Source organism: Sylvia atricapilla, chromosome Z (genome assembly GCF_009819655.1).
Source record: "Sylvia atricapilla isolate bSylAtr1 chromosome Z, bSylAtr1.pri, whole genome shotgun sequence".
Classification (NCBI taxonomy): Eukaryota; Metazoa; Chordata; class Aves; order Passeriformes; family Sylviidae; genus Sylvia; species Sylvia atricapilla.
In genome coordinates, this window is record NC_089174.1 from 73,197,049 (window position 1) to 73,224,226 (window position 27,178).

The 27,178-nt window shown below is 36.4% G+C and overlaps 1 long non-coding RNA gene across 1 annotated transcript in view; it reads left to right on the forward strand.

Annotated features, from left to right (window-relative positions):
- Nucleotides 1-7,588: 7,588 nt before the first annotated feature.
- The window catches only part of LOC136374532 (uncharacterized), a 477,248-nt gene continuing 457,658 nt past the window's right edge, over nucleotides 7,589-27,178 (forward strand). The window contains exon 1 of the long non-coding RNA XR_010745916.1: nucleotides 7,589-7,975. This is a non-coding gene — a long non-coding RNA (uncharacterized lncRNA). The remainder of the gene's footprint in view (nucleotides 7,976-27,178) is intronic.

A 27,178-nucleotide genomic window follows, 5' to 3' on the forward strand; every position in this document is an offset into this window, starting at 1 on the left:
ATAGATATTTTGATGATTTTTGTACTTCTAAAGACACTAATCTGCCTTTTGAAAACATTCCACCAGGTTTCATTATAATACAAATCTAAATAAAGCATTTGCTTGGACTGGACAGTACAGAATTTCTGAAGTGTGTTGCTTTCCCCTCTTGTAAGCATATTATTATGCTGACCATGAGCTGAATTAGAACACAGCCAGCTTAGTGTTGAAGAGGTACTAAACAAAATTAACATAATGACTGTGCGTTTGGATAACTGCTGTCTCTGGAGGTATACGTACTGGGCTTTTCTGAGAATGTCATATGAATGTCAAAGAATTATGGCTTAAATAAATCTACTACATTTTTGTTGCAAGTCATTGGATTGAGTCTCTGTATGAATGGAATGAAACTGGGATGAAGTTTAAATGTCAAATGTGATGTTTCCATTTTACCTTCTGTGTTGAGATGCCTAGGAAAGGGCAGGATGCGCTGAAGCACTTCCTCAGTACTATTTGAGTTCAATACTGTAAGGAAACTATTGGAAAGACAGAGTCGAGTCACCAAAAAGCAAACTGTAAACTAAGTGAAGTAAAAGTGAATTGTGCATCTTGCAATTGTAAACAGAAATGTCTTTATAGGAGAGGATAGATTATTTACATGATCTAGAAGTTATTACCTTGAAAAATATTAGCTAGAGGGATTAAAAAATGCAAAGTGTGTGGCTCCATTGGTTAGGTAGTAATATATTTGTTAAATAGCTGAGATAAAACATGCCCTTACTAAAACTTGTGACCAAAATCCTACTGACACACACTAAGGAACATATTTACTGAAAGAGGGGTCTGCTATGCAGTGTATGTTTATCTTCAGAGACAGGAGTGAGTCTAGAGTATTTGGGTGCTGTGTGTAGACTAAAGGGAAGGGAGGGAAGCCTGTACCAATCAGGTGAAAGATTCTTAGAAAGAGGCTTTTTCTTCCACCTTCATCCTTTCTACTCTCAGGCTTTCCAGCCTTCAGGATCTTCCGTGGCTCTTGCCTGTTTTCTCTCTTGAGAATGTACACCCTGTTTCCCCCAAAGTCCTTTGGCTTAGATGCTTTTGGGTGTCTCTGATCTGCACATCCTGTGTTTCAGCTCAGGTGTGATAACCAGGGCAGCAGCCTCCCCTGTCAATGCTGATAGCTCAGCCTCACAAATTCTGCAAGGGGTCTTTGGTTCCCTGTCTCGTCCTTTAAAGATACTCAGAAGTTTAGGTGTCTAGATATGCTTGCTAAAGTAGACTTCAGAAATAGTCAGTTCAGTAGAGAACAGAGACATATTTTACCCAAAAAATAGTATTGATATTTTCAATCTTCCTCTTTCATCCAGTGGTTGTAGCTTTGATTCTTTCTTCCTTTCTTTCTTTCTTATAGGTCTTTATTGTGAGCATTCCATAATGCTTAAGCTATGATGTCATGAGAAATAAATACTTTGTGTCCTTCTGAGCTGGTTACCCCCAGTCACTGCAGTTCAAAAGGAGACTGGGCTGGGTAGTCAAACTGGCTTTCCCCAGATGTTCGTGAAGACATTTCTATGTCTCTCAGCTCAGAAGGCATCGGTGTAAGCAGAAGAAATATTAATTATTTTCTGCTTGTTTCAGTTTGGTGTCTATGGCTTGGCTGGGTTTTTTTTTTTTTTGGTTTTTTTTGGTTTTTTTGTTTTTTTTTTTTTTTGCTTAGCAGTCTTCAGCAGTATTTGAAGGGGTAGGACTGTGGCATACTGAAAGCTTGAAAGTTATTATGCTTGGGAAGGTTAAAGAATTTCATTAGGGAAAGTCAAGGGAATTTTTAGCTACATTCAAAACTTTAAAATAAATGTGCTCAGTTCCAGTCTACAGAAATATGATATTTAATTTCAAGCCAGTTTTAAGGTAGGCAGTTTCAAAATCCTTTAATGTTGCAGTTGTTGTTTCCTGTGGAGGGCAGAATAGTTGTTATGGTACATAATCTGTTTGGCAGAAGAGGACAAATCATCACAGGATGAGAGAGAGAGCGAAAGCATAAAAATGGTGTGTAGGGCTGGAGCTGAAGTTTGGAGGGATGGAGTGTTGACATCAGTGACATAAGATATAAAAGAGACTGACAGTATTTCCATGGAGCTTTTACAGCTAAATTTTCATTATTTACTACTTCATAACAGTTTTTCATGTGTTGCAAACTGTTAATTTCAACAATTACTGCGTGTCGTTTAGATCTGATGCAGATTCTTCATTATGTGTAGCATCAAAAAAGTTCATGATAAACTATTACGAATAATTTTGTCAATTTATAATTTTTTATAAATTCCAATCCTTTCCTTTATGTTATGGAAATATTACAATGGAAGAAGTGTTTGCAGCATGACTAATAGATGAGGACGTAATGGAAGGAAAGCCGCTCCCTTCAGCAAAAGACTAATTTTTTCCCTCAAATGAACACCCATTAATTTCACTCTCTTCTTGGGAAAAAAGAAAAATAAAAAAGTGGAATAGGAAAGTGTTTATAGTACTGTAGATACAATCAAGGAGGTCATTTGCAATTAGAGTTTAGCCTTATGTTCCTTACTTCACTGTCACTTCAAGGAACAGGTTCTGAAAAGTTTCTACTGCAGTTAACAGAATGCAAATTGTAGTCTCATTTACACTGGTATAAACCTGTAGTCACTCAATTGAAGCTTTTACTGGAGTACCAACTCCAATACTTGGCTTCATGTGTTACTATATATAAATGTGTAATAAAGGTGGAAAAAACCCCAACAGAACTTAGATTCATTAAACAAACTAGGGAGAGTAGCAAAATGAACAGCATAGGATAAAATTTTGAGGAGACTGCAGAACCACAAAATTACATAATTAACCCTGCTTAGAACCAGCAACCTGTATATCAATTTCACCCACTCCCCTGGCCTTTATTTTTTTAACATATTACCAAAGCTATGTAAGAGAAAATACTTGATAAACAGTGTCTGACCAAATTTGCTAGTGGTAGCTCCAGGAAGTCTGTTTTCAAGAGATTGAGACCTTCTTGCAATATACAGCTTTATATACTTCCAAATGTGCTTGGCCTAGATCTATATTTATGCCTAGAGATGATTTCTGATTACAGCAGTACAAGGAATAAAATACTAATTTTTTTCATGTTTTTCATGTTTGTTTCTTGCTTCCAAAAAGCAGGGGAGCTCAATGCTTTGTATTTACAAATACCCCACACCAACAGCAAACAAAAACCAGAACCAAGCAATGTGAAGAAAAGAGTAATAAATCATATATAGCCAGTATCAGTTTAAAAACTCTAAATTGCCAGTTCCCATTTTCTTGAACACTATATTCTGTCATGAGGTGCTTGTAAGGATAGGTTAGAATGAGAAGAGAATTTCATTAAACTTTGAATTTAACCTGGCTTTGAGCAGAAGGTTGGACTAGATTGCCTCCTGTGGTCCCTTTCAATTTACATGCATCTGTACTTTTACAAAGGGAAGGAGATGGAAATTGAGGGTAGATTACTGCTGTCATGAGTGAGACCTCTCTTATGTTACCTCTAAGGACGTAGTTTGTATAGTATGGTTTCCTAGAGAATGTGTCTGAAGGCATTTCTGCTTCAGAACTGTAAAGGTTTATGTAGACTTATAACGTGCTAAGAGTATTTTTAGGGGAAATAAGTGTTGCTAATAATTGGGATTGAATGTTTAGATAATAGCTCATTTGCTCACTGAAATTTTGAAAATTTCTAGCAGAAGGTGGATGACCTATTCAATATTTGCTTGGGTAACCTCTCTAAAAGAAATTGTTCCTCTCTAAAAGAAATTTTAGTCACCCTCTCAGGAGGGAAAACTAATCTGCTTGATTTGGGCAGCCGGTCACGCAAGGGGCACGCAGGCAACAGCACAGTTCAAAATGTACTTTCTGAAAAGAGCCCCATGTACTGAAATAATTTGGGATCAGCTTTTGGATGTTTCATAAGCAAAACCAAGGTTTAACTTCACCAAATAAATGCTTCACAATGAATAATGCACCCAGCTGTAGCGGTAAATGCCATTTGCTCAACTGCTTAACTATTCATCCTTCTGACCAAGGTTTATGGTGGTGTGAAATGCAGCTTAACTTTGCAAATATGGAATGTATAGTAAAATTATCCCCTTTTGTGAAATTAGAAGGAATAAGCTTCTGATGGGTGTTTATGTACTATGCTGACAGATTATAAAAGATTAAAAGGAAATTTTAATGAAGCGAAAAGCAGCCCTTGCAGCTTCTAACCCTCATGATTAGAGGAGCAGAAGCTAGGGGATTTAGGAGGATTTAGCAAGATGAGGTAGACGGGGTAGGGAGATTGACCTGCAATTGGAACCAGTTGCTTGTCTAACTTGTGTTTCCTTAGAAAATGCATTTAGGGCTCCAGTTCTTTCAAAAACAGTGGGGGTGAGATGGGCAGAAGAAACATAGTCTTGGAGTACTTTGAGGCTTATTTTCACTAATCAAGTAACAAAACACAAAAGGCAAACATAGAGTCAAAACTGTGTGTCAAACAGAAAAAAATGCAGCATTTATGTTTATATAAAGGAAATATTGCAAGTCATAGAGCAATGCAATTGTTTTGCATACCTTTTGTGACAAAGTCACCAAAAGGAGGGCTAATACAATGCTTGGGGTTGTAACCCAATCTCTTCATTGTGTTTTTAGCATGTTGTCATAGTAAAGAAACTTCTTGTGTAATATGGGCATAAATCATTGTATAGATCATTGAAGAGGGAACATTTGGTTTAGACAATAATTATGCAGAATATGTATTACAGAACACTGAAAGCATTTGAAGAATCGGAAAGGATATTGATGAACAGCATTTATAATTACTAATGAATAAAATCCATTAATAAAAAGCTTAGTCATTAGAAAAAACTTGAAGTATTACTGTTGTGATGCAATTTCTGTAAAACTGCTGAAGGATCACAAAGGATGAGTACAAAGCAATTATTTTGCTCCCCATTGTTATATGGATTATGTCACTCATTAACTCATTATCCATCTCAAGTTCTAGGCAAATGTCAGTTTTGCAGATAGGCTTATTTTCTATCTTTGTAAAAGGCCTGTCACAGCAATGCCCCAAAGTCACTGGCCTTTGTCATCAGTGGAGCTTCCTATTTTGCTGCAGTCACAAGCTGTCTTGGGCTGAGGGCTCTGTGGAGAAATTTTTGACATTGTACTTAATATCTTCCATTTAAAATCTCTGTATTTTCCTAAAAAAAGGATAGATGAAATTGTTTTTTATATTATGCATTCAATACAATAAAATTCAGACCGTGAACTTGCGCTTCTTTTTTTGAATGGTTGCAGCTGTTTTTTCAGGAATTTTCTCGTTTAATGCTCTGTCTCAATACAATCTATTGTTTAAAACCTAAACAAGAAAAAATATCTATAAAATGGAGTTTAGAAGTTCCCTAGGTTTTTCCATTTGCAGCAGTCAATACAAACCAAAAAGCAAAGCATTAGAATGGGAGCAGATGTACTGTTTTATTCAGACATGTGGAATGAGTAGTAGGAATTGGTTTGGACATTTATATATGCTCCTCCTGACCTCAGAGTAGTTAGATACCTATGGCTTTAGGCATCTTTAGATGCCCAAGTGACTAGGTGTATGTCATTAGAACTCTAAATTCTCAACTCAGTTGAGAATTGTGATGCTGAAGTATCAGCCATTCAAGTAGTACAGAGATATTTAAGGATGAAGGCAGGCCACTTTAGAACCATATCTAAAAGCAGAGACTCAGAGGCCACCCTCATATTTAGAGGCATTCCCTGGTCTATTGTGCATGTGAAGACAATCCTGGAAAGATGCAATAAAATAGAAGTGGCCTTTTCTGAGGCAAAAAGATGAACTAGACTTCGCATTAGTTTACTTACGGCTAAGGAGTTTTCTAAGAATGGAGAAGACTATTGCTGAAAATAATGCTGACCTGGGTTTGCAGGAGAGTTTTAAATTTCTGTTTCCCGGAATCTGGAGAGTTTCTTAATCACTGGAACATTGATTTTGAGTTTAGCCCAGTTAATACTTTGTGTAACTTCTGAAGAGGAACTTGTAACTTTTGAAGAGGAACTTGAGCGATGTCTTTTGGAAAAAAAGAAGCAATGTCAAGACGGCTCACCTTGGACAGACATTCAAAGCACCAGTTTGGAGTAAGAATATTGGATATCAAAATGAAGACAGTCTTGTCATGGTCTAATTTGGGCGCTACTCTCCAAGTGGATAGGTAATTGTGATGACTTCACTTCTTATTTTAGGAAGGTGAGTACCTAATTTCAGGATTGAAGAGGCTGATTGATGCAGATGATGTCTGGGTAACAGAGGGATCTCCTTGTGGAAATCCCACACCTTTCCTAATTGTTTCACTCCTGGCTGCTAGCATAGATGACTTCAAGTCATGTGAGCTCAGCTTCCTGGTTTTGCTGAAGTTAGATGGTACATCTAGCTGATATTAGTTAATACATCTGAAGACACTTTTTGAATTGGAAGCTTAGAAATCATCTAACAAAATCTCCACTGTTTAAACTTTCACAAAAACTAAGAATCTTGATTTTAGAACCCAGAACAACTGTATTTTGTTTCCTGAGACCATGTACAGTGTAAATGCCAGATAATGATAATTCCTTAGATTTGCAGAGTATTAAACATGCAGTTGTTAGATCTTGTTTTACAAGATTGAAAGAGTCAAGGAAATTGTGCTTAGTGCTAGAGAGAGTTATAGCTCAACTATAGTGACAGTTATAGTTGACAGTCTAGCGAATTATTTACCTATTTACTTTTGAAATGTTCTGTGCTGGGAACTGTATCTTTTTTAATCATCACAGTTGAAATTTGGCAATTTAGCAAGAGAAAGAAATAAATAAGTTTGCACTAATGGGAATTGGCTTTAGAACTATGCTGACCAGACAACTTCTATAGCAAGTTTCCCATGAACTTTAACCTCAAATTATAATGCCACAATTGTTTGAGGGAAATTCAGACAACATTGCAGATTTGAAGAAGTGTTCAGAAGCTTGTCTAATTTTATTCTGGCTGTATTATTTGGTCAAAAAAAAAAAAAAAGATATTACATCTCTACAGATTTGCCCAGCTTACATTCTTTCACCACCCTGGGCAAAGCAACACGATTTTTATTATTATTGTTACTACTACTATTATTGTTTTTGTTATTGTTATTATTTAAAATGCACTTTTTCAAGTAATGGGGATTTCATTAATAGCTGTGATATTCTCTGCATTTTATTCATAGAAGAATCAATATGAATGAACTTACACTGATTTTCATGAAGTTGGAGGGTTATTACAACTAGTATTTGAGCTAACTTGTTCAGTGTTTTTTGGTGTCTGTATGCTAAATTATATGTATTTTGCAGATGTGTATAAAATGAAGTAATTTAATTTCTCTCTGCTGATACCATGTACTATACTTGAGCTTTAAAAGCTATAAATAAAGCTTGATTCAGTGAATTTTCCTGGTTTTGTGTTCAAGTACCTGATATTAGAACTTGGCACAAATTTTTTGGTTGTGCATACTAAAGGTAAGGCACATAGTGTGCTGTTAAGGGCAACAACAAAAATAATTTATGATCCTGTCTGCTCAAGGCAAAGTTGATGTTACCTTTGTCAGCTTCTTTACTATGAGACAGCTACAGGATAAAATGGTAGGAGATAAGTTCTAGAAAAATTCATAACAATATTCTGAACAAACTCTGCTTGTATAGATAATTGAACCTTATGAAGGTTCACCTGTTGGGCATTCATTTTGTTCTGCTTTATTTGTTTTCTCTTAGTTTTGACTTCATAAATTGGAAACAGTGGGATCGTGTTGAAAGTATTGCAACTCCCTTCTTCAGACAGTTGAATGCTTTTGATGTTGTTATAACCTTTCCACTGAACCAGGTGCATTACCAGCCTTCACTGCTTTTCTTGACAACTTCTGTAAAATTACTGAAATAAAGATGCGCTGTTGGTACTCTTTTCTTCCTTGATGTTTGAGAATGCACATCTCAAATCTTTGAAACCACCCTTTTTACCATCAAAGCAATAGTCCTGTGCTAGCCTGATGTCTTTTGTCTACCTGTGAGGAAGACTAGGAGAATCCAAAGGTATCTATAATGCTGTGTCAGGGATGAATGACTACTTGAATGGCTTTGATGTTTGTTTCACTCACAATTGTATGATGGTGGTGATATTCTGGAACAAGTTCAAGGCTTGGTGCTGTTCCGCCCTGCATGTCTTGCATACCGTTCATTATCCTTCTGGCTTGCTCTTTTTCCTATAGTTTCCCCCTCAGCATAAGTTATTCACACAGAACTTACAAGATACTTGTTAGAGTTACTCATGAATACATCAGGCTTTGAGACCAATCTGTGACTTTTACTATGAAGAGTTTATAGGGTGGTTTAAAGAGAAATAATTTTATAAGACAGTGAAGCCATGAGACTTGGACACATTGACTTATTCCCTGTCTGCATTTTTTTGCAGCTGTTGAAAGATTAGTTGCAAAATAAGTGGAATTGACATTTTTGATTTCAGCTCCTGTTCCCACAGTAGTTTTACCAAAGAACTACTGAGATGGTATCGGTTGAGCTATTATGTGATCAGTAGTAAAAAAACAAATGGGGAAATCCCCTCTAGGTATGTTTTATTTAAAAATATATAAAGATGTCTACACAGATCAGCTTTGTCACAGTTGTTTCTCATTTGTTATACAAAGAATGATTTTTTTTTCCATAATAATGAGCCCTTTGGATCTGATATTTAAGTTCAGAAATGTGATCTTGGGGGAGTTAAATGGCATCAGACCAGTTTGGTTTAATCTTAGAGCTTGATGAAGTTCTATGACAACATTAAATAAAGAAAAAATTAGTTTGTGAGGCTGAGTGCTTAGCATTTAGGAGGATGTATGTCTTGCAGGGACTTGGATTCCTCAAAGGTTTAGGTTCTTCAAATGCTAAAACATCTTCCTGCACAGAGGTGTGTTTTACTGATAGTATTGGAGAAGAGAAAGCATCTTTTTGGGCATTTGGTATATGCAGGAAATCTGTGGATGAAAGAGTGCATTTCTGCCTTTTTTGAAAAATAGGATGCTAATTTCCTCCTTTCTTGTGAAATCAAGCTTCAAATTGAGAGAATCTTTCCTTTTACTCCTGACCCATTTTTCTTGATAAAAAATGGTTACTGCTATCTGGGAGAAATTGATATACTAAAGCTTCTTGCAAGTTCTAAAAAATACTAGGGGGAAAATTTAACCTTTAACAACATTTATATTCTTGAAATTTTGTCGATGTTATTCTGATAAAAGGAAAGGAAAAGGTAGTAAAGCTGTTTGGATAGGTTGACAATAAGCTAATTTATAAAGCAAAACCTAGATAGAATTGGGCCATTAAGAGAGATGGTTTTACATTTTGGACATTATATCCTAACTAATAATAAAATTCTTTTTATTGTGAGTTAGCGTATAGTGTCCAAAATGATCTGTAGTCAGGTTTTGAGGTGTACAGAGTAGCTTGAATCATTTTGACTTCTTGAACCACAAAAAAAAATGCTAAAAAAAACCAAAGAAAGATGAAATAAAGGAGAAGAGGGGATATGGCATAAACATTCATCCCTTCTTGCCTTAATCCTATGAGAGAGAAGGAAGGGAAAAGAAAAAAGCTGTAATAATTATTAGCCATTTGAATAAATGTTATTTCCTTTCTTTCATCTAATATTGTGTCTACAATACTTGCAAATTATAGATAATTCCAAGCAGCATAAAAAGAAGCTAAAATAATTATTTGCTCAGCTCTAGTTATGCAATTGTTCATGGTATCGGGTATTATGAGGACAGTGATATATTAGTTCCAGGAATTGTATCTTAAAGCAAAACTGTAGTCAGCCACTGTGCAAACTGTTAGAAGGTGCACAGGATTTTCATTCAAAATCACTGCATGAGCCTCTCTGGTGGGGATTTCATGTGTTTTATCCAAATTAGAGGGAAGGTCAGTGCTCAGTCTTTGCCACCAGAGGTCTTCAAAGAACATATTACAGATATTTTTTCAATGGCTCAAAATGAGAGGTGTATCATACAGACATTGCTGACAGAACTAGCTGGGAGTAATTTACTCAAGTACTTCAAGTCATTTTTTTGTCTGAGACAGAATTTGTGCCTGTCAGAATTGCTGCTGGAAAATTGAAACGTCTCTGCTTGCTTTTCATCTCTGACTGGATGAGTAGTTTTCTATTACCCTGCTTGATATTATAGAGATTTTAATAGTGATGAGTTACCAAGACATTCTGATTATATGTTGAACATATGTAACCAGAAGGAATATTTCAGGGAAAAAAAAAAATTGTATTCCCTGAATTGGTTACTGAGGGATGCTGTGGACAGCAGTGAGTGGATGGAGGGTGACCTTGTGGAGGAGGCTCTCCCAGGCCAGACCTTCCTGCAGCACTCACAGTGCACAGCCCAGCTGGCAGAGGAGCTTTTTCTGGCCTTGACCTGGAGCCTCCCTCTGGGTTTGGATGTATAGGTGGGTATTTTGGATCTGCCTTTTTGTGGGGCAAATATATTTCTCAAGCACTCTTTATATCTTCCCTTCATGCTTAAGCAAGGGAAAAGATCTCTGGTAATGTAATTGATTTTCAAAACTAGGTTCTTCCTTTTTCATTGGCTTTATATTGGCATGTGGTGATCTTTTATCGTACAATAATGCAAAAAAGAGATAATTGTGTTTCTGTTATGAAATAAGCTCCCAGTGATACTGTAGATCTTTTAAGTTCGTCTGAATAAAATCAGTATTTCAGTTGAAAGAAAATGTTAGCTCACATAAAGATTTATTGGTTATAACTCATAAGTAATTCCCTTTTTTTCATAAATTAAGACTTAGATGATTTTTTTTTTCCATTAAAAATGAAAAAGCAACAGAGAAAGAATGAGAGGATGTTATGATTCTGTTTTCCGATTTTTGGTCTTTGTGTCTGAAAATGGTTATTATTTTGGCTGTGAATATGATGGGGTATCACAGTTTATTACAGTGAGAAGGAAGAAAAAAGGGATAGTGCCTTGATATTGCTGTGCTTGGAGATGTGGATATCCTGAAGGGGAGCAGCAGTGTTGGTCTCCAGTTGTGTTACAGATAAGAACAACCTCCTCTTTACCCCTCTCCCAGGTCTCTGCTTGAGTCCTTTTAAAGCCAAATAAATGCCACTTTGTAGCAATGGGTCACCTGCAGAGAGGAACTTCTAGGTATGAAATAAAAAGAAATGCAAGCTGGACAGTAAACTTTCCCTATGTGACTGTCTTCAGCCAATGCTCTGCACCCTAAAGAATGTTAGAGGATGTCTGGGCACAGGGCACAGCTGTCTCTGTTCCCATTAGGGCTCTTGGTTTGGAATGTGATAGAGAAAAGCTGTTCTAAATCAGCACTTCTGAATATCTTTGGCTTCATATGAGGCTGTGATGCCATCACAAGGCAACAGTTTTACTGACTGATTTTTGGAATATGGGAACCTTTATATGCCAGTTACATGGGTTGCTACTACTGTAATGAAAGCCCTAGAGATAGCATCAGTTCCAGCTATAGAACTGGCACATTTTGGAGCTGGATGTAGCCCTTCGTAAAGAAAAAAGTCAAGCGAGCTGTCATACTGTTGCTGAAACTTTTAGGAATATTTTTCAATGAAAGCTTGGGGAAGGTTCCTCACAGACCAGGCTCTTCATGAAAATACTGTGAAGTATATTTTATCCCATCTATGATTGAATGAGATAAAATACACTGATTCCTTGAGGGAGTAAAGCAAATTAGAAAACTGAGACACTTAATTTAGTACTGTATAGTGAGAGCTTTGATATATGTGGTACCAACAGTTTTTTATTTTTTAAAAGGAAAAGCAAGGGAAAAAAAGTGCTTGATGTAGTGAACAGTTAACAGGGTTTAACAGAACATACCAAATAGTTAATAAAACATACCAAAAAGTAATAGAACATATGAAACACCTGGACTAAGACCATTCCTTAGGTTGCTCAGTCAAGCAAAACCCAAGTATTTCTGTGATAAGGTAAATGAAATCTCAGATCTACATATTCCAGAGCCAAATTGTGCAAATGTGGCTTCTGAGCAAATCTACAGTCTGTCCTTAAAAGACTTATTGGTAAGAGTAAAAATCCAGCATTTTCTCCATGGCATATATTTTTAGACAGCTGTGACAGCTAAGAGTTCTCTGAAATCCTCAAAATTTACAACAGCTTTTAATTGCATCTGACTGTAAGTAAAATACTAGTTTTTGTTGCCTGAACTAATACTGCTGAAAACAATCTGGGTCCTGGTGCCTTTTTTGGTGATGACTTCTATTATAGACATCAGTAAAATCAGTAAGTAAATGAAACACTAAAATTTGTGTCATAAAATTCCAAAATCTACTATTCACATCGATATAGAAAATATTATATTTAAAGGATAGCTAGAGAATATCAGGTTTTAGATGTATCTGACTTGATGGAAACCCTTAACACAACTTTATAATCATATGGTTAAAAATAAGACACAAAAACCCAGTAAATATTTCAAAACGCTTCGGTTGAAGCAGGTCCCATCTTACTTACTTTCTTTTCTTGGCTCTAAAAGAGTTAGCTGCTGGGTGGAGGAAGGAAGGAAGACTTTCTGAAATATGCTATTTTTTCCCTCTGCCTTACCCTTTAGAAACAAGGCTATGTGATTGTGGTCAGAACATTTGTTCAGATAAAACAACTATGAAATTATAAGGAAATAGAGTTTGTTCCTCTTCTTTGAAAACAGCAAATTCAATAAAATACAGGGACACTAGAAGTGCAAAAGCTGAATAAAATTTTTCAGAACCAGCTTATTATTAGGAAAGACCAGCCTTAGGAATGCTCCCATTGTTTAAGGGGATGCCCAAATCAAATGCAAAACATAATCTATAATTAAATAAGTGTGGATAGTTCAGAATGTCAGTGAATTCTTCAGCTTTGCCTGAATAACAGATAATATTTTTGTCATTGTTTCTGAACAGAGTTTAAATTCAAGAACCTGCTGTAGCCTCATAAGGTGTGAAGGTAGGCAAATCCTAAACACCAGTATGTAGCCATTGAAGCAAATAAAAATTGGCATCCTTGGCACTGTAGTTCTTTCTCTGAGAACTGATATGCCAATTAATTGCTTATTTTCTAATTATAAGAGGTGCTGATAAGTGATTGCACAAAGCTTCATATGCCCATTGTTTAAGAACAAATGTTTTACTTTTCAATAAGGAAAAACTGAATAAAGCAAGGTATTGATACTATGTTTTTCCTGCATAGAGTGTGAAAATCTTATTCCTGAAATGTGTTTCTGGGTTTTGCCCTGTCTCTGTTGGGAAATGGTTTCAGAACATATTTCTTTGTTAGATTAAGAACCTTGTTTTCATTCTGAGACTTAACTTTTGCACAGTTAGTTTATGCAGATTTATTCCATTGCAGGATATGATGTTGTAAAATGCTGTGTGCTGCCTGTAGGATGTGAGGCAGGTCCAACTTCCTTAACTGAATTATGTCCAAAGAAATGGGAAAAGAATCTGATTAGCAAAGAAATGTATACCTCAGAAGTCAGAAAGAGTAGGAGTGAAATGAGACTTGTGTGAAGTGAAGCTAAGTTTAGCTCTAAAAAATGAACCCAAAGCAATTACATGGGGTTTTTGCTTGTTGTTTGAGGTTTTTTGGGGGTTTTTTGTGGTTCTTTTGGGTCAGTTTATTTATTTGGGGTTTTTGTTTGGATTGGTTTTTGTTTTGGTTTTGGTTTTGTTTTTCTCATATCTACATGGAAAGAGAGCAATATTAAAACAAGTGTATTGGGAAGCAAAGATGGGCCATATACTAAATACACTCTAGACAGGAAAGTTTGTTGTATATCTTTTCCTGCAAAAAGAGAAAGCAAATCTTAGTGTGAAGATGGACAAATAAAGGATACAAAGGAGGCCATGAGTATTACCTGTGTATGAGGGAAAGAGTGGTTCAGATGGCTGTGGAGAAGAAAGGAACCTGATCAGCTCCATCCCAAAAAAGTGAGGGATATTGGGTTGTTCCCATCAGCACTTATTGTTTAGGACCCCAACATCCAGATAAAAGGTAGAGAAGTGGTTCAGATGTTTACTTACTTATTAAATTGTTTCAATCATTTTTAATAAAAATAATGTAGGTGATAGGGATGAATACAAAGAGATCATAATTGGCTCCATTTTCTCTTTACCAGAAGACAGGTTACTTTGTACTTAGTGCTTTTCAGCTTGAAATGATTTACTGAAAACAAGTAGCCTGCCTACATTTCATCAAGTATTTGACATAGTAACAGCTATGTTATTAATTATGCTAGAGAAGGAGGAGGTTAGTGAGGAACCGTAAGAAGAAGCTTAGCTAACATTGGTAAAAATGAGCTTTGTGTGTTGATAAGAGCTCTGAAATGGATGTATGCTGATAGCATCTCTGAAATGGATGTTTGGTCTGAAAGACTCCCATTTTTTTTCTCTTTCTCTTATGGTCTGTGCAATTTAATGTTTTTATTAATGATTAGCATTGAAGGGCAGAAGAATTCTAAGGATTTTTTGAGACAAAACTGGGAAAAAACATCTTAGAAACATGGGAAATAGGGTATTTGAATATTAAAGTTCCAGAAATAAGATAAATATTATTAATATAGCTTGCAACGTCTCACACATGGTTGATGCTGTAAACTGAGGGCTCATAACTAGAAAGAAAAACAATCCAATTTATTTGTCAATTACATACTAAGTAAGTCAGCAGTTGCCTTTTGCTTTTGTACGGAGAACAATCCAAAAAATGCATGTGAGTGTAAAATGTGTAGCAAGGTGTCTTCATATATACTTAAAGGGACAGTGTTAGAGATTATTAATAGTAGTGCCCAAGTTGCTGATAGTGTTTTGGAAGACTGCTGTTCAGTCATCTGTGTTTGCAAAGCATGGTCTCAACCTGGAGCAAGTGCAGGAGAAACTGAAAGATTTTGTTTAAACTGTCAAAACTAAGGGAAAGAGTTACACTGCAAAAATTACAGAAAAGTTTGAAAGCTTTAAAACTTGGGAAAGCATTCTGAAAAGGGAAATAAAAGTTATGTGCTTGCCCCTAAAGAGTCAAGAATTCAAAAACCTTTCCAAGTTTCTTACAGATTATACTGTTGTTTTATCTCTATTTCACTAGGCTAATGTTTATTACCAGCATAGCTCGTGAATTCAAGTTATAAAGATGGCTTTCAGACAGGAATTGAGAATTAGGTTTTTACAGAATACTGTTGTTTCTAGCTATCTCTGTAATTTAAGCACAGAAGTTCATTTGCTATGTGAGCTGACTTGACATAATACTAAATGTGCAAGTAAAAGATAGCTTAAACCAGCATGACTTTTAACAGATTAACATTGCTATATTACATGGCTGAGCTATAACAATTTAATGTTAATATAATTTGCTTCTGTGCCTTTCACCCCAAAATGTGTCCATGTTTTTGATCAGTGACCATTCATAATTTTCAAAGGTCAAAGTCTAGTGGTGCAGTACTGTTAGGTCTATAGGACAGCAGAAGTGAATTTTCTTCAAGCTGCATGTATTGGCCAGAAAGACAAAAGCCAGGAAATGGAATTGGCAGCATCACAATTGAATGAGGGAACAGCCTCAACTTCTCAGTGACTAATACTGGCATAACAGCTGCTAATCTGTTAAGGTTGTACCTGAAATGACCTTATTTATAAAAGCATGACTTTTAGGAAATTTTTATGGAACAGTAATCTGTAAATAGGAAATGTGTTATTAAATGATAGCTAAAACTTGGCATAGTCAAAGTATTAGTATTTGGGAGGCAATAAGATACTCTGTGATCTTATAATCAAATGGCGAGGATGAGGATATATGGACGTGCTTGAGCTGTAGAGATTTCTAAAAGACACCAAAATAAATCCAAATATTTTAGTAATCCTTTCATCTGAAAGTGCAAGTCTTTTCTGGGGCTTTGTATAATTGTTATATTTATCTTTCTGATATTCATTAGAAATTTCATTACCATTGCCAAAGCCACCTCAGAAATGTATACATAAATAAAAATTAAAATAATTCTTATCTAATTATGTTTTGTTTATTCAACCAACTTCTCTTGATGCAGATTATCCTGTCATTTTCCTATACTATTCTACTTTTTCATTTTTTGATAAATCTGTATTCTTTCTGTTCTCATAGTTTCTTTTTAATACTCTGTCAGCTGCTTAAGAATCTCCTTTATCATCTCTTCTTCTGTATTTGAATTCTTTCACATGTATCCATAGGTGCTGCTTTCCCTCTCTTTTTCCTCCTTATTCTTAGTGTTTGAATGATATAAAGCACTGTGAAAGCTTTTGCCAGCTTCTCTTTGCAGGCAACTCCCAAGCTTACCTCTTCACCCCATTCTGTCTCTCTCAATTTAGTTTCACATTTCAGCCTGTCTTCCTGGATGTGCTGTTCTCAGTTCAAACCCAATATTCTGAAAGTGAACTATCTTTGGAGGGTTTTTTTAGATTATGAGTGTTGCTCAGTTCTTCATCTTAGCTGGTAGTTCTGTTATTTCTTTGGTGATTTAGACTGTGGCATGTGCCCTTTTCCAGCTGCATTTGTGCTGACTTGAAAAAATTACTGTTATCTGTCCCCAAACCACCTCTTTTCTGCAAGCAAAAGCTGAAAGCCTTTGTCTTTTCCATACCCAGTGTCTGAAGACTTTTAGACCAAATAATTTAGTCCCAGTCAGAACGAACCAGGTTATTTTTAAACGTGAATTTCAAGTTTATTTTGATGGAACTCTGTTGAGGACATATCACATGAACTTTTCCTTTTGATGCTAGACTGGTCCATAGTGTCTTGCAGAGGTCAGTGCCAGGGGAGGAGTTGTCTGGGGGTGTTAACTGTAGCTAGTAGCAATCTGTATGTAAAACTGTAGCAATGGGATGTCAGATCATAATAGCATCATATCAGGACAAAGGGTTTTTTTATTTCTTCACTCTCATGGTGAGATATGTGTAACAGCTTAAATTTTATTTATTAATTTTTTGTCATGTAGTCTAAATTTTTTTAAAAGGAAGAAATAGAAAAAGAGAGACACAAATGGCATCCACAGTCCAGAATAAGAAACTGAAAGAGAGGATTCAAAGCTTTCCTTAGCTGGACAATTGGGAACTCTGCAGAAAAGGAGAGTCCTAAGAATATCAGAAAGCTCTTTGTTTCACTGTCCAGGACCTCACTTCGCTCTGTGTTGTGTTTGCAGCACAGGATTTTCTTTTGAAGCTAGATGTGTAAGGTTTGTTTGTGCAGGAAGCTGAATCAAGGAGCTGATCTTGTCTTTCAAACTGGTGTAAAAAGCTGGGATTCTTTTTGGTGTGTTTCACAGCTTGGTAGCTGAAGAGCTCTCCCATGTATGAGGGTCCTATGTTCAGTTCTCCTCTGATTTAAGAGATTCAGGTCCCCATTTCTTGCTTTGTCCCAATCAGAAGACACTATGTATTTTATTTTTAAACTGTGTTATGGATAGAAAAATACATCTTTGCTTGGGACAATAATTAGCTGTTTGGGCACTTGGGCAAGCACTGCACTTCATGCTCCATCTTTTAGTTGTATTTTACCTTCCCTTTAGAAGGCCAAGAAGGAATGTGTCCAGTCTTTTCTCTCTTTGTCACTGCTCTAGCCACTGGACTTGAAGGCTTAGAGAGAGCATATGAGAGGAGGAAGAAGGGATGAGGAAACATCAGCTGCATTTGTCTGTTGCCTCTGTGGTGAGCTTTGAGAGAACATCTATTGGTTCACAAAGACTTTCTTCATTGAAAGGGTGGTAAAAAATGGAACAGGCTGCCCAGGGCAGTGGTGGATTTACCATCTCTTGAGGTGCTCAAAGAAACACCTGAGATGGCACCTAGTGCCATGGTCTAGTTGGCAAGGTGCTTTTCAGTCAAAGGTTGGATTTGGTGATCTTGGAGGTCTTATCCAACCTAAGTCTATGATTCTGTGATTTAGAAGAGAGGGAGAGAGGTGAGTTGCCCACCTGTGTATGTTCAAGAGACATTTAGATATGCAGGGTACTCCACAAAAACAATGATTAGTTTTAAGCATAATAAGGACTAGGCAGAATCTGAGCATGGTGTAAGCCTGTCTGTACCAGACAGTACCAGATCAAGGAAAACAGGTCTAAACAATACAGTCTCTGATAGTACATGGTAAGGGAAGCCTGGGGAAGAGCATAAGAATATGGAGTCACATGTGTCTTCACCTAGCCAGAGATGAGTGTCTTTGTAAATCATCATCTTTGCTGTGTTATTCCTCAATGAATTTGTCCAGTTGGAGTTTTCTTTAGAGACATTGAAAATTTAGTGTCCACAGCACACTGTGGAAAGGAGTTTCACCATTAGTTGCCCACTGTGTGGAAACCACCTTGCCATACTTTTTTTGAATTTGTTTCCAGCTGATGCCTACTGGAGCCTGTCAGAGAGTTCACCCCACTGCCATGTCATCTGCTATGTTCTCCATAAACGCCTGTGCCATTGAGTGAGATGCCTAAATCTTTTTTTGTCAAGCTGGACTGTTACGCTTGGGAACAAGCAATGCTGTAGTATATTGACAAGATTTGCTGAAAATTAAGTGAAGTATTGCCGTAAAATAAAAAGAATGCTTGTCTCCCTTCCAATATGCTGTCATGCTTGTGCTGTTGGTGTGTTTTCATCACACATCTGCAGCTATGTCTGTAACAAATAATTCTTTCTAAGACAGAGAGACTAGAACTGCATGCATTTTTCTACAGGGAAACACAAAATCAGTTTATATATAGCATTATTTTAGCAGCAGGAATGCAACTAGTTTTCATACCCCTTTCATCTCACATGAGAATGGAGATTATTTTTCCAGAGAGTGGACAGTTTTTATTGCTTGCAGGTCTGAATCAAAAAAAGATTCACAGAGAGAGGTGGTGGTCCATTAAGATTGCTTCATGGAAAGACTTTCATTGCTCGAACCATCAAGCAATGATGTGTTTCCCTTCACTTGAATCTATGTGTTTTTCTTCTTTTCTGCACAACTGGGTAGTATATTGTTTGGGCATGATTTTGAGGGCCAAAGGTAGACTGGACCATCTGTTACACATTTAGTTCCCTCAGCCTTGGTATGTGAGCAGCTGGTTTTTCCCATTTGTCATGTGTTTTCAATGATTTTTTTTTATTTTTATTTTGTCTGTGTTACAGCCATCAAGGGTTCTCTGCTTACTATGGCTCTTTAATATCACAAACAGAGCAAACAGCCCTACTTATACAAAAATTAGCCTCTAACATATTCAAAGAAAGGAGTAGAAGTTCAAATATTTTAATTTTGAGGTTGTGGAAATACTGTTCATATGCTTCTAGGACTGAAAAATTTTTACTGATTTGTTGACTGAGGTAAGATATTGGTAAAATTAATATTTTATTAATAGAGTTTTCACCTTAACCAATAATCATGTGATGTCTAAAGGATGTAATCTTATGCTGCAAATGTTCAGTGCAATTATCTTCCCCACTGTAGGTGATAATTATCTAAAAATGATGTTTTGCAACCTTTGATTTGTGTGCCTAAGTTTTGTTCTGTATCTACCGTTTGCAGCTGTCTCTAACTGTAGATTAAACTCTTTCCAGCAGAGGGTGGTGGTACATTTTTGCTTAGGCAGCTGGTAACAATTTTGGAATGGGGATGGTTTTGTACTGAAGAGGAAGGATATGGACATACAAGCATTCTGTTAAATGCATTCCTGGATGCTAGTCAGAATGGATGCAATGTAAAACATTGCCTAGGTTCACGAGATTTTATTACTGATCCAGTTATTAAAAAAGGTGAAAAAGTGAACACCACAACTAAGGAAAGTCATATTTACCTATGACTTCCCCTTTATGGCAGTCCCTATCTGCCATATAAGCGTCACTGGCTTTCACTGTAGCAGTAGATAGACCAAAAAAAAAAAAAAAAAAAAAAAAAAAAGGATATTCTTCATGTCTGCTTTTTACAAAGTTAAAAGTGCTTAACTAATCTTGAGACCTCATTGCCTCTTTCATGGTCAGGTAGAGCTGTTGGAAGTTCCACATCTCATGTAGGAAGGAAGGGAACTGGAATCATGGAAAAGAAAATACATAATATTAAGTCTTGTTTACATGGGAGAAAAAAAAGCTATTGAAAGATAAATATGTTTAAAATTTATGGCTATTTCATCATGATTAATACTGGCATAAGGTACATTATTCAGTAAGTGATCTGAGACATCTGAATAAAAGATTTGTGCAGAAATACTGCAAAGTGTGACTGAAAGAGGATCTGGCATGGGTTAGAAAAGAAAAATTGCGAAAAATCCACTGGTCAGCACAAACATTAAAAGGAAAAGAACTATAAATGTGGAAAAGTGTCTTTCTGCTTTTCATGATACTGAGGCTATTGATTTCATTGTCATTTACTGTCACTTCTTAGTTCCAATGATTTAATCATTAAAACCATGTGTATTAGTGAACGGCCCCAGATATGTTGCATATTGGTACTCATGTTGGAAATCTGTAATTGATCTAAACTCTTGTTTCTGGTAGAGTCAGTAATTCAATACATATCTGCTTAAATCTTCAATACCTCAGTGTGCTGACAGAAAAATAGACTTGATGTAAGATACCTTTAACCAGAAAAAGGTTAATGTCAAGATAATCCTTCAAATGACATATTTCTGTGTGTTCTTTTAGATATAAAAATTTATAAAAACTTTAACTTGCACTATTTTTTTTTCCACTTGCACTGAGTTAATTCTTTTCTGGTGTTTTTGTTTGATTGCTGTGTCTATGTTTTCAAGTAAGTATACATCTGATGACTAATGTTTGAAGTACAAGTAGAAAATTCTCTTTTTTGTTCACTGTTTAGATGAAAATCTCTTTCAGGCTTTTAAGGTAAAGAACACTGAGTTCTGAAACAACAGCTCCTTGCAGAAAAACATGTATTTTTCTACTGTGTAAAAGGAAATTGAACTCCAGAATAGAGTGCATTTGGGGAGAAATCTGTAATTTTGGTATGATGTTAATTTAGCAGTTGAATGAAATATTCACGGCTTTCTGCAGTGTATAAACAACAATAGCAAAAACTGCTAACATTTTTGCACACTTACTTACACAAGAAGAAGTGAAAAGAGGCAGGTCTAACAAAAGCCTAACGTCTACATCAGCTGGTTGATTTTGTCCTTTAGCAAGTCGCACTTGCAAATAAGTAGCTGGAAGGAATTGCAGTAGCAGGTGCTGCTGCTTCTTTACCTTCTTTTGGGCTGGTTACAAGCTCATGACATATGTTGTAACCTTGATGCTTCTAATGGAACTATTTTGGATAAATTGTTGTTTCATACTATTATATCAGTTTAAGTACTTGCAGTATTTTAGTAGGGAGCTCCTGGAACTTCCTAGTATTAGTACTGTAATGGTTGTCTTCCTTAGTCGGGTTACAGGGGAAAGAAACCTAATTATTTATGACCCAAGTCTTAAAATAGCTAGTCCAGTGCTTACATTTATGCTGTGTGGCTACAGGGCCAATACACATATGTGTATATATATGTGCTTATTTGGGTAACATTATTAGATTAACCCTCACTTTTGCAAAATGAAGACTTGTGTTTGCAGAGACTGAATCTCTTACAAACCTACTGAAATTCCATGATTCACTCCTTTACATCAGGGAACCAGAATTCCCCTCATGCAGAACCCATGTGCTGACTGAGACAGGCTCAGGGTTGGTGCTTCCCTGCAGGCTGCAAAGATGCTTTTTTCTCTTGAAAGGATTACTTGACCTGAATATTTTGACATGACTTGAGAGTCTCTGGCTTTTTACCAAACAAAATTTTCTTTTATACATTTTTATCACTGTTGCTTTCACTGAATTGAAGGCTAGATTATCATATTTTTAGTACTGAAAAAATGAAAATACAAGGGTATATAGAAATTAGTCCAAAAACAGACACTCAACAGTCAACAAACTCTAAAATAATTACTTTTGTACATCCATAGAAGAAAATGTTTGATTTACATGCCTGCTATCAGGAAATTCATTGCTACAGTTATATTTTTTTTTGGTCTAAGTTAATTGGTCCCACTTCTCCAGGTGTCTGAAAATGTAGCAAAGTCTGTGAAGTGGGAAAATTTGAAGACGTTCTTAGTCACATAGACCACAAAATATAAGTGTTTTACAGTCATAATGCTGTGCATTGTTGAAAAACAACATAAAGCGAAGCCAAAATCCAAAGAAAGCCATCCCCAGCTCTACAGGCCCACCTTTTAATAGTATTTTGTAGATGTTGTCAGGCATTTTCTTGCTACTTATCTCTTGTGTAATCTCTGGTGTTTATGATGCACTTGGAATTTTTTAATGCACTAAAGCTTTTCAGTGAATCCTTTCATGGAAGACATATTGTTATTTAGCTCAGTATCTGGCTATCTATTCCTCTACTTCCTTCTTTATTTTAGCTACACACCCTAATAATTAATTTCAGGCAACCATAAGATTGCTTTAAGCTGATGCTGTCAAATGGTGAAAACACTGAGCCATCCTTCCCATCCTAGAAATGTTTTGAGTGTGTAATCACATCAGTATTGTTTTATTTGGTTTTCTGTGTAAAGGGAGAAAATAGGAAGGACTTCTGGGCTGGTACTCTTGGTAATTTTTGTGTACGTGTGCTGTGCTAAGAAATACTTTAAAATTTTATTACTTAAGACTTAAAAAGTTTTGTGAAGTGTTTGGAAAATATCAAAAGCCCACTTAGAGTTTAAATGTGAAGATATGAATGAATAAAATAAATGACTGATCTGAAAAATAGTTTCAGCAAGCAGAATACGTGGCTTTTGGTAAACTTCACAGAAAAAAACTGACTACAAGAAAAGTATAATCTGACTTAAATTTGCAGGACTAATACAAAAGAGTTATGTAGAGTGTACTCTGTATACTTAAATGTTTTCAAATGGGCAGTTCATATCAAAACTTCTTTTTTTCACCCAGTGAGCAACCTCTGAGAGAGTCTCTCCTTTAAATCCTCTCCCTTCAGATAAACAAATCCTTACATGCATATCAATACTTGCCTCGAAAACTGTTGCTTTTCATGAAGACATCTTTCTGCATTTTTCAGATACAATAGTTAAATTAGCAGTTTGTAATCACTTGCAGTTGAAGAGATATGGAGGAATAGAGGTAGCTGAGCTGGCTTTGACCTGTGGTACATCACCAGTGAGAGCAGGACAGGAGCTTGGCAGTGCTGCAAAGTTCAGCTGGGAAGTAAAACAAACACCCATGCTGTCAATTTGCACTGAGCTCCAGCCTGCCATTGTGAGCTACACAGGTTGAACACTCTAATTTAAAGTAAACAAAATATGCCCGTAGTGGGCTACACTGTAACCTCTGTGATGCTAAAAGACATCAGAATAAAGGAGCTTTTTATTTTGCAGGTTCAGGATATGAAATGAGTCAGCAGTGGCAGTGCATTTTGAGTTCCCCTTGGAAAGACTTATCTTACAAGCTGCATTTTTGGGAATGGACTTCTACTGTCTGAATATTTTTCTTATTTCACTGAATTGTGAAATTGTGTTATTTTTTATGAAAATCTGCAGGGGGAGTGGAAGGAGAGCAGGAAAAAAAGGGGGAGGACAGTGCCAGTCATCTAGGAATCCTGTGTGTGAGTCTGCTGAAAGTGCTAATGTGAGAAGTTTTTGTGGATGTAGGTTATTAAGACCCCTTTACTCAAGCTATATAACAGTCCATGTTCTTAATCTTTAATTCTGTCTGCAACATATACTTTACATTGAAATACAACAGGCTGGGGAAGTATCATAGGCCCAGCAAACACTCTGAGAAAATGGTGCCTGCCTGCTTTAGCTGATTCTCTTGCTGCCTGACATGAGCTTTTTCTTTAGAAACCTTTACTGTTTAACTCCAGCAGTCACCACAACTAGGTTGTAGTCATGCAAAAGGAAGGACACTTGGAAAACAAGGAGCTGGAGAGACTCGGAAATAGGGCAGTTCATGAAATTAAATATATCTTGCAAGAGACTCATTTTAAAGTTTGTGAAGAAAGGGAAAGAAGATTGGAATTGCAATGGGAACGCTCTATTGGGGCCAAGAACAGTTACCCTCTCAGATGCAGAAGGAACTGTGGATCCCCTAGTCTGACTGGCAGATCTCAGTTGTCAGTTTGGGGGGTGTTATGATGAAGGCTATGGTTGTAGAAAAAGAGGACATGCTAATGACCTCCAAAATATATTTTTAAATTATATGTAGCCTCTTTAAATATCTTCAGCATATGTAAAATTTAAATACATTTCTTAATCTCCGTTGTTCAGGTAATACTAAGTCAGCACTTACTAAGTGCAAGTTCAGAGTCTTGGATCTCTGTGTAAGGCTGCAAGAATACAGATGTTATCCATGTCTCAAGTCCTGATGACCAAAGTACTGTTGGACTGGGTTTGTGTGGAAATCAGGAAGGTCCTATTCTATTTTCCAGGTTCTTCTTGTGTAGAGGCAAGGTCAGTGCCTCAGAACAACACACTTAACTCTTCTTGGAGTTAATGTGGACATCAGTTGTCATAAAATACCTTTTTATCAAGAAACATGGAACTTGAGAGGGGTTTTGCAGGTCATTGAGTTGGTTTTCTACTGTTGCAGGCAGCCAGGATACCTTTCAGAAGCCAATCAAACATTGTCTCTGAATTTTAATTGACCTCTTGATTGCTTTCTCCTAGGAGCCAAATTCTTTGTAAGGTAAAACATTTTCCTTTTTGAAAAAAAGACAGAATACTGTTTGCACTGCTTGGCATAAGACAAACCTCTGTTTTCTTTGGTGCTTGTGGTTCATGTGTTAGCGAGGAAAACACATAATGACGGAACGATTATGAGGTGCTTTATTGAGAGCTCTGGGAGTCGGGGTATAGATCCAAATCCAACTCAAACAAGGGCCCAAGAGGGGCCCAATATTATGGGCCTCCATTACACAACTCTATGTTAATCATTAAGCCCCCCATTGTTCTATTGCATACACCCAAGCATGATTTTTGGTAAATATCTTCCCTTGTGATTCTCATGATTCTAGTTTAAGATAATAATCATGTTCAGCTACCAACAATTGTTACAATTATATCACCTATCATATGATGATTAGGCAAAGTTTCACCCAACCTAGTAGAGGATAGCTTTATTTCTAAAATACATAGCTATAAGTACAAATAGTCCCAATCCTTCCTCTCCCCCCTGATTACCCAGGCAAAGTCATACTTGATTTGATTGAAACAATAGCATGAAAATAACGTCCTGGTTGCAGTGAAGCTGAGGTTCTATTCCTCAGCTTTGCAGCTGCAGAAATAATTTTAATTTTAACCCTATATACTATCAGATGTACCACCTGTTTTTTTTAATTTTCTTTCTGCTAAATTTTGGCCAGCTTGACTGCTAGAACTTCTACTTTCACTTAAATTGTCTTGTCTCCAGGATGCTAAGCAATACCTATTCTCATTATTTCTCTCTTTGGTTTGTTATCTGAATTAATCAAGAAGTGAATATCTGTCTAGCTGTATTACTGTCCCTGCAAAACCTTTGCCTCTTGTTTGTTTTGGTTTTGGTTTTGTTTTTGTTTTGTTTTGTTTTGTTTTTTGTTTTGTTTTTTTTTTCCTTAAAATTGGAGGTACTGATAAAACTTGAGCATGCTTTTTTATCTTGCATCATTTACATGATATTTAACCTTATTAAATACAGTATTAGCTGCCAAGAGTAGATAGTGCTCTAATATACATATATGCATGTAAGTTATTACTGTATTATTATTTCATAAGGGTGGGCTCATTTATGCCCATGCTTCTATGAGCTCCACAGTAGAGATGCAATAGTCACTTGTGCTGATTCAGACTCAGGAAATCAAGTCAGATTATTGCTGAAGTCTTCATTTTGAAAATATTAAAATGCATAGTAGAAAATACAAGGCTGTTCTTGCTCTAGGAACTGTTTCTTATCAAAGAAAAATTGCCTGTCTGTCCAAGAAAATAAAGCAGTGTAAGGTTCCCCTCTGCAGCTATCCTGTATTTTGAACAAGATGTGGTAAAGAAAGTGTCTTCCCAGGAATGCTGTCCTCTGTTCCTTCCTACAAAGGTAGGTAGGATCACTTCCCTGTGTCCTGAGTGAAAGAACATGTCTTTGGTTCTACTTCCAAAATGTTGCATATGAGCCTGTTTAAAGCTGAAAGCAGTTGATGCTATACAAAGAAATTATGTGTGAGACAGAACATTTCACTCAGAATGTTAACAGTCTGCAGATATTTGATATGGTTCTGCTGTTGCAAACCATGTTTACTTGATGCTTTTGGTTGTATAAGGTTTTTGCAGTACTGCTTTGAAGCGGAGCACTGGGACAGGAGCTGTAAGATGACTGAAGCTTGTGCATTTCTTCTATGGAAAGAATTTACAGGAAATTTCTTCAAACACATCACCTATATTTGAACAGGGCTGTCAACATAAACAAATATGTTAGGAAGCTTTTGATTTTTTAATGAGTTTCTCAAACCAGTCTGGGTTCAGTGAGAGAAGTCTAATTTGGCAAGAGTCCCTGAAGAACCTCTCCACAACCTGCAGGTTTTCCCCCAAGATCCTCAAAGGCTGTGCAGGCTGCCAAGCAAAGCTGACTCCAAGGGAATACAATAAATTTACAGCACTATATTACTTTCACTTCCCTCTTTACTTCTTTTGACATTTTAAGTGGAAATTGGGCATCTTTTTTCATATATGACTGGTAGATTCAACGATCAGAATATGGCTGTTCCTCCATCTTAGTGTTTAGGTTTTAAATATGCTTGGCTTGAGACTGCATATGAGAGTCCAAGCCTAATATTTTCTATTCAGAAAAAGATGTTCATGGACTTCAGTAATTTTTCTCCTACAATGGAAAGAAATTAACAAAACCTTAGAGTTTAGTACAGTTATGTAATTCTGATTTATAAGTGCCACATCTATGTTTAATGTACCATTTGGTTGTGTAAATGGACTCCATGGCTATAAAAGGATAAAGTGGCTCTCATCAGGGGATCCTGTTGCCTGAGTGGCTGCAACTGAGCAGGTTCCTGTAAATCTCTGTTAATATGATTCTCTCCCAGGCTGAGATTTTTTGCTCTG